General features: G+C 36.6%; 1 long non-coding RNA gene across 1 annotated transcript; it reads left to right on the top strand.

Moving 5' to 3' along the window:
- The first annotated feature begins 6,568 nt into the window (after positions 1 to 6,568).
- On the top strand, positions 6,569 to 7,426 carry LOC147624415 (uncharacterized). The gene is made up of 2 exons (XR_015269149.1): positions 6,569 to 6,793; positions 7,106 to 7,426. It is a non-coding gene; the product is annotated as an uncharacterized LOC147624415 (long non-coding RNA).
- Positions 7,427 to 8,508: the final 1,082 nt, after the last annotated feature.

Raw genomic sequence — 8,508 nt, 5'->3', positions numbered from 1 at the left:
AATGGGAGACCATCATTCTTCTACTGTGTTTCTACATGGCTCACAAAATACTACCATGGTAGCAAATGCCAATCTTTTATTTCATCACTATGTACATATTGTAATGTGAAGCCCTAAGTTTACATATATACCTTAGGAGGAAAAAAGAGAGTGTCAATCTTTTGTTTTATCACTATGTACATATTGTAATTTGAACCCCTAAGTGTATATATATACCTTAGGAGAAAATGTCAATCTTTTGTTTTATCACTATGTACATATTGTAATGTGAACCCCTAAGTGTACATAAGAGAGAGAAAAAAAAGGGGGGGGAGAGAGAGAGAGAGAGAGAGAAGAAAAGAGTCAAACATGTGTTGTGGAGAAACGTCCAAGAAAGGAGGGATAGGAAATGTCCAAGAAAGGAGGGATGGGAGGAGAAAAATGTCAAAGAATGTAGGATGTGTTATAGTGTCTTTCTAAATATCAAATAAAGTAGCCTTCTCATTCTAAATTTCAAGGAAAGCATGAAGGTAAGAGTAAAAATAGGATCAAAACATCAAAGATAGCAGATGTGATGATAAAGGCAATCGTGATGGAACCAACCATTCACTGTGAAAGAGTTCAACCATTGCACCATTCACTGTGAAAGAGTTCAACCATTGCACCCTTGGAGAAACCTCCATTTTCTTTGGAGTATACCTCATGTACCCTTCACCATCCTTATGGCATGGAATTGTAATTTCTTATCACATGGATGCCTATACACTTTGGCAGGTATTCCTTTGCTTTACTCACATGATTATTCCTTGGAAAATTTGATAACATCCATTATTCCAATTCCCTCATTATTAAAAATATTCTCCATCCATAAGCAAGTACCACTTCATATGCAAGCTCTCCAAATGTATTCATCTCATGTCCTCACCCACCACCACCATTGTGTTTATCATTAGTGACTAGCCTTCCCCATCCTTCTAGAGGAACTAGCGAGACCTTGACCATAAATGTTTTTAGCCATGTGTCATTGACATGGTAAATACGGCATCACCACTACTCTTCAATGACAATCTTCATCAACATCAACCCCATGTGTCATTGACATGGTAAATACAGCATCACCACTACTCTTCAATGACAATCTTCATCAACATCAACCCCACTGCCCTTGTAGTAGGTCTTCATCAACATCAATCACTCTCCTTGTACTAGGTCTTCACCAACATCAATCACTACCCTTGTACTAGGTCTTCATACAGATCACAAGGATGTCATATTGATTAGGAGTATGTTAACCATCCATTTTTTTTAAAACCATGTGCCATCATAGTAAACACACCATCACCATTGTTCTCAATAACAATCTTCATCAACATCAACCCACTACCCTTGTACTAGATCTTCATGCAGATCACGAGAGGATGTAATCTTGATTAGGAAGTGGAGTATGTTAACCGCCCATATTTTTTAGCCAACAAACACACCAGCATCAACAAGTATTGATCAAAGTATTTTTGGGTGCCCCATTCAACGGAGCATATCAACCACCCATATGTTAACATGTTTTCTACCCCCACCAAACTAGCAAACACACCAACATCAAGAAGGTTAGAATGCGCCAATCAAAGTACTGTGGGCAGCCCATTTTGGGTTCCCCATTCTCAATAGTGGTGCCCTTCAAATCCATAAGTGACCAAGCTACCCATATGGAGTATGTTAACCACTCATCTGTTAATATGTTTTCTAGCCCCACCAAACCAGCACACACACTCACATCGTAAAGGTTAGAATGCATCAATCAAAGCACTTCGGGTGCCCCATCAATCAAAGTACTTTAGGCATCCATTCTCAACAATAAGGTTAGAATGCATCAATTAAAGTACTTTGGGTGTCCCATTCTCAATAAGGTTATAATGCATCAATCAAAGTACTGTGGGTGCCCCATCATCTAAGTACTTTAGGCATCCCATTCTCAATGGTGCCCTTCAAATCCTTAAGTGACCAAGCTACCCATATGGATTTGTATCCTCAAGCAATGAGCTTCAAGCATTGTAATAATATGAGAAAGGTATTTTGTAAGTGTCTAAGGAAATTAAGACCCAACATCTAGTCTTGGGAACCTACTACATGGACACACATAAGTGAAGTGTGAACACTCTTGAAATGTATAGATGCTTATTTTTCTCATAATGCAAAGCCATGAGTGAAATTTCTCTTATGTGTGAAATTATATACTGGCTCTCTTCTTTTCCTCTTACATGCTTATGCTAGTAAGTGTGTGTGTGAGTGATTCTAGCATCGAGAGTGAGAGGAGTGTGTGAGGGAGAGTGAGAAAGTGTGCCACTCTCTCTTCTGTAAGATTAGCTACTAGCTCTCTTCTTTTCCTCTTGACATGCTTATGCTAGTAAATGTGTGTGTGAGTGATTCTAGCAATGAGAGTGTGAGGAGTCTCCCTCTTTTGTAAGATTAGCTACTAGCTGCCTTCTTTTCCTCTTGGCATGCTTATGCTAGTAAATGTGTGTGTGAGTGATTGAGAGTGTGAGGAGTGTGAGGGAGCATGAGAAAGTGTGCCACACTTTCTCACTCTCTCTTGTGTAAGATTAGTTATTACAGGCTTTCTTTTTTGCTTGCATGCTTATGCTAGTAAGTGTGTGTTTAAGTGATTTTAGTATTGAGAATGTGAGGAGTGTGTGTGAGAGAGAGTGAAGTGAGAAAGTGTGCCACATTGACAACTTTATCAAGGAGCAACTTGTGGATTAATAACAACCACTAAAGTTCTTCTAGCTTGATAACCTAGAAGGAGGAAGGAGGCAAGATTTCCCACATGGCATTATTCAACCAACCGTAATCAACAAATAAGATAAGAGGTAAGAGAGTAAACTGTTTTTTAACACTCTTGGTCCCTAGCTATAGTCAACCAGATAGGGCACTTAGGTCAAGGATTGCCAAATAGCTTGTGGGTGCTAATCTTACACTAACTCGCCACCCAAAACTAATAACTACTCTACTTGTTACACTTGTACTATACATATATAGTATATCCATTGTATTAGTATGAGTGAAGAGTAGTGGCAATGGTGCCACGCTGGGAACAATAAGAGTAGTGTATGATAACAAACAAAGCAACGTGAAACATGTACAACATATTTGGGGCTTGATTATTGAGGTTTTCCAACCATTGGTAGGCAATAATAGAGCCCTAGCCAAGGCTTGGATGTGTGAAAATAGCTGCTGTTACACCTAATTTATCATTTTGCAAGTAGGCTTGGTTCAGCTTGCTTATGCCCAACAAGGCAAGTTTGTTAGAATTTTTAGGTGATCTTGAGACTTACATCCATATACTAGGTGTGTGATAGGCTAGGTGTTCTTGAGACTTACATCCATGTACTAGGTGTGTGATAGTGTAGGTTACACAAGATAATCCAAACATTACATAATGTAAATGTGGGAGAAATACGTTAAAGTCTAGAACTCTCTAGTTAGCAACATAGCATGGTAGCTGGAACGAGAACCCTCTAACTAGATGGCACTCATTTATTATAAGGAGGTGGAGAGATTGCTTTGGGAATCTATATATTTGTACCTTTTGTTAATTAAGCTCTTCCTCAATGCATTGTGTTGCTTGAGTTATTGAGTGTGTTTCTATCTTGTGTTTGACTCATGCTTTTATGAGAGCTTACTCTGCTGAATTTCAAGTTGATATTTGAGCAAAGATCCTAGGCACCAATTCATGTTGTGTGTGAGGCATGAGTGGGTGTATGGGAGTAAAGATTCGTTTATCCTTTGTGAGGCATTGTGAGAGTTGTATGTGTGTGAGTCCTCTACATCTCATTCTTGGGTGGTGGCACAATTGTTTTGTGTGTGTGTGTGTGTGTGTGTGTCCCCCAGTGGTTCAAAATGATCATCAACATTCAAGCTCTTGGGCCATCATATCTACAACCATGGTCGTGTGGATCAAATTAGTCGGCAACCTCTGTAGCTGTCGGCCTCTTCATCGTGAGCAACTCAAGCATGGCCATCCCGTCTACCATAGTTGGGCACAGTACGAGTGACCTCTGTGCAGCACAATAGCAGCTTGAATCTCCATGTAAGCAAGGTAGTGCATGAGTTATCATGGAAGCTCTGTAAATGATGGATGTGATGTACTATGTACACGTTTTATTACTTAGTTTGAAAGGTTTAACCTTTGTGGGCATTGCCTATTATAAAGCCTTTATTCATTAAAATCCAAACCAAGAAAAAAGGAGAAGGCTATGTGATTATATATATTTTAAAAAAAACTCCATGGTGGGAGGAGAGAGATTATTTAGTAATTTGCATCATGAGGATTATGTTGTGCACTCCATGTGTGGCATGTGGTTTCATCATCATCAACATTGTTATGTTCATCTAGGCTATCTACCTTAATCTCTATGGGTGGTATTGTCATTGAACTTTTGGAGAGGCTCTTTAGCACCAAACCAACTTCACATGTGAGCGGCTTTGACTCTCAATTTCCATCTCAAAAAATCCTGACTACACCAATGGACTTCTTCTACTTCATGGTTAGATCAAGAGAGAGTGTTAAAATTTCTAGGTGATCTTGCATCCATGTATTGGGTGTGTGTAATAGTCTACAAGTTGGTTAAACAAAGTATGATTAAGAACTACATTGATTTCCATTAAATCCTCTTGCAAGGGCTATGGATTTCCTTTAAGTCCTCTTATAGGGCATATTATAATGTTTAATGGGTGTTTGGTAAGTGCAACAATAGTTTCAAAGTAACACTCCAAGAAGCTTCTACACTAGACATAAGGCTTCTTCAGGACTCTCATTATGGAAGGCACATGACCCTTCCACACAAAAGTCTTCAAGCAATTGATATTATACATCAAAGTGGCTATCAGAATAGTAAGTTATTATGTGCACTTTATCTTAATTGTTTTACATGTTATTCTTATCATGTTTTTACCAAATTTGGATAATCAATCCTAAAGTGAGCGAGCTTGTTAGAGAGCTATAGAATCAATTTTTATGTGGAGCATAATAACTTACTATAAGAATCCGAGCTCACAAATCTATGGCTGTGGAACCGAGTGTTTTATAGAGCAGATATAACATACTATGAGAGTCCAAGAACACAAATCAAACTCATATATCTATGGAGAAGACATAAAATATACTATGAGAGTCCAAGAACACAAATCAAACTCATAAATCTATGGAGCAAACATAGAATATACTATGAGAGTCCGAGAACACAAATCAAACTCATAAATCTATAGTAATACAGACATACATGTGTGTGTGTGTGTGTGTGTGTGTGTGTGTGTGTGTGTGGTGTATGTATATATATATATATACACGTATATATATATATATATATGTATGTATGTATGTATGTAGGTAGGTATATATATGTATATATACACACACATACACACACACACACACACACACACACACACACACACACATATATGTATATGTATATGTATATGCATATATATATATATATATATATGTATATATATATATATATATGTATATGCATATATATATATATATGTATATATATATATATATGTATATGCATATATATATATATATATATATATGTATATATATATATATATGTATATGCATATATATATATGTATGTATGTATTCTTCCAAGGAAGGGCATGTTCAAGATTAGGTCTTGTAATTTATAGAAGGGAAGTGTGCCAGCTCTCCACCCATATGAAAGTGTGGTTATATTATATATATATTTATTTATTTATTTAGGCACATTTATTAATTGTGTGTTTATAAGAAAACATGTATGCAATTTTGTTACGCATTAATGAAATCCACATGTTACTAAGCTCTGAAATCAATTTGATAAAACAAAACAACCTTGTAAATTATAATAACTGAGAATACACACCATTTTAACAATTTGTTGACTCCACATTTCTTGTTTTATAAATATTTTCATATTTTCCTTTGAGAGACTCTCTCTCTCTCTCTCTCTCTCTCTCTATATATATATATATATATATATATACACATGTTCACATATCCTAATGTGGAAGACAAGTTTAATCTTACCCGCCCATCAAAATGATGGGGACTTTAACAAAAAGAGATATATATTTTGATTGGTAATTAGAGTTTATGTGAGCACAAGCATGCATACATGCCTGTGCGCACACATGCACACACATTTAAAGTGCAAAAGCATGCATACATGAGCACACACATTTAAAGTGTAAAAGCTATATATATGTGTATATATGTGTACACACACACACACACACACACGCATGTGTGTGTGTGTGATACAATTGTGAGCAATGGCACAAAAGAAAAGTAAGAATGTCACTACATAAAGTGTTATGATGCCTATCATGATCGTGTGGATAGGATAAGGTTATGAGGCTCTAATGAAAGGTAACGGGAAAAGACAATTGTATTGGGTGTGTGTAATAGGCATTAGTTATTGGGCTCTAATAAAAGGCAAAGGGAAAGTAGATTTTTTTTAATGTTATTTTTTTTAACAAAAGTTTGCAGACTACGCAGCTTAAGAGAGGAGCAATAATAAGTCACAAAATGCTGGGATGTCCCTTTGGGGGCAGGGCTACACGTGATCAAAGGGCATGCTACCTGTCCCAAAGCGTTTGAGTAATTTGTAGGCTATACCCAATTATGAAAGCCTGCAAGCTGCCCATTGCTGCAGGGTTGATGTGCTAACTGCCATGAGGCTGGCCAACCGTTCGGTTTATCTTCTCCTCTTCTGCTTCTGCGTCATAGCCTCCTCATTTGCTAAGAAGAGCTCTACATCAATAGCTCCAGGTAATTGATTAATCCTTGCTTGCATCATTACCTTTTACATTAGCCGCTTGATCTCCATTACTTGCTTGGTTGGCCTTGACAATTAGGTGCTTTAATTAATTGCTAATGTTAATCGTTGTGCAGTGCCCCAACATGGGCTTGCTAGCCATGTTTTTTTATGTTTTTGAGTTTTTTTATGTTTTCAATGAAAATAGTAATTGTACACTTAAGTGGGGGGAGGGGGCTACATTACATATGTACACATGGACCTGGGTTACGGTACTTGCACTATGAACATATTAATGTTAATTGCTAATGTTAATGGTTGTGCAGTGCCCCAACACCTTGTTTTCTCCATAAAGGCATCGTCATTTTCATCACCACTAGAGAATACCAAGGGCATGGGCATGGTTTCTTATTCCTCTAATTGCTACTCAAAGCAATGCAAGTGCAGAAGGAAGAAGAAAAAGTATGGTGCAAGCTATCCATGCTCATCTCATCATGATGATTTTTCTAAAGCTAGCCCTTTAGAATGGAGGTTTGGCCTCTTGCAAATTTTTATGCTCCTCCTCCTCCAAACCTTCCTCTTCTACTAGCATCCTCTTGTTGCTCTCTTCTCCATTACCTTATTGCCTTTTATATATTGCCTTTGAATTTGTGTACACACTTGCATGTGTTTCTTGCACCTCCCTTGGCCCTTGCCTTCAAAGGGTTGCTTTGTTGGTACTATGTGTTTAAGCAGGTTCACTCCTTTGGGTCTATGCAGCCAAAATAAAAAGGTTGCACGTTGCCTAACATTATCATTTTAGATGTAAGATGTAGGGTTGCTTTATTGGTACTATGTTTTTAAGAAGGTTCACTCCTTTGGCTCAAATAGCCCAGATGGGTCAATGCACCCAAAATTCTACCCAAAAAATTGCACATTGCCATAACATTATCTTTTTAGATGTAAGATGTTTATTTCTCACATACGTGGGCGTGTATTTCTCACCTAACCATGCGCAAGTGTTTATAACACGGTTATAAAAAATAATGTCAATAATAGTACTTCTTAAAATGAGCCTTGTTAAGAGAATTGCTAGTACACCTCTCATGTTGATGTTTATAGTACATAGGACTTACTTGTGGATAAGTTTTGAGTCGTGTTTTAAGGGATCAATGCACTTTTGGTCAAAGATGTAGCCTTGAAACTGAAGGTGCCAAAAGAAAATAGCATGGCCTCTAAAGTAATGTATGCATATCTATTGTTCATGCTCATATATGTTATATTAAGATTTGTTTGTTAATAAACACATTTATTACATGTGAGTGATCTTATTATATTATGTGACAATGATAAAAAGATATATTTATCAAATATGACAGCGATTTAATTTGTATAAGGGTACAACCATTAGATGTAGTCCTAGATTACCACATATCATGATACAACATCTTTAAAGTCATAGTAGTAAAAGTTGAATTGTATAGTAGCACAACTTATTATAGTGATGTACTCTAATTAGCAACTTGTTGACCTTGAAATCATTTCGACGAGCCATATAGTGTTCTTAAACCTTATTTGTTGATCATAGTTTTATTTTTTCCTATGTACATATAATAATGCAATTGTAAAGGAAACAAAAAAGGAAAAATTTATCTAATCTAATTTGATTCTTAAGACGTATATAGAGATGACTTAAGTCATTTAATGCCATTTTATTTATTTGATATAGATAAATCTTTCACTATAGCCT

Source organism: Cibotium barometz, chromosome 25 (genome assembly GCF_041138505.1).
Source record: "Cibotium barometz isolate CiBa-2024 chromosome 25, ASM4113850v1, whole genome shotgun sequence".
In the NCBI taxonomy this organism is placed as follows: domain Eukaryota; kingdom Viridiplantae; phylum Streptophyta; class Polypodiopsida; order Cyatheales; family Cibotiaceae; genus Cibotium; species Cibotium barometz.
The sequence above is the reverse complement of the archived record's forward strand: the minus strand, read 5'-3'. Positions and strand labels throughout refer to the sequence as shown.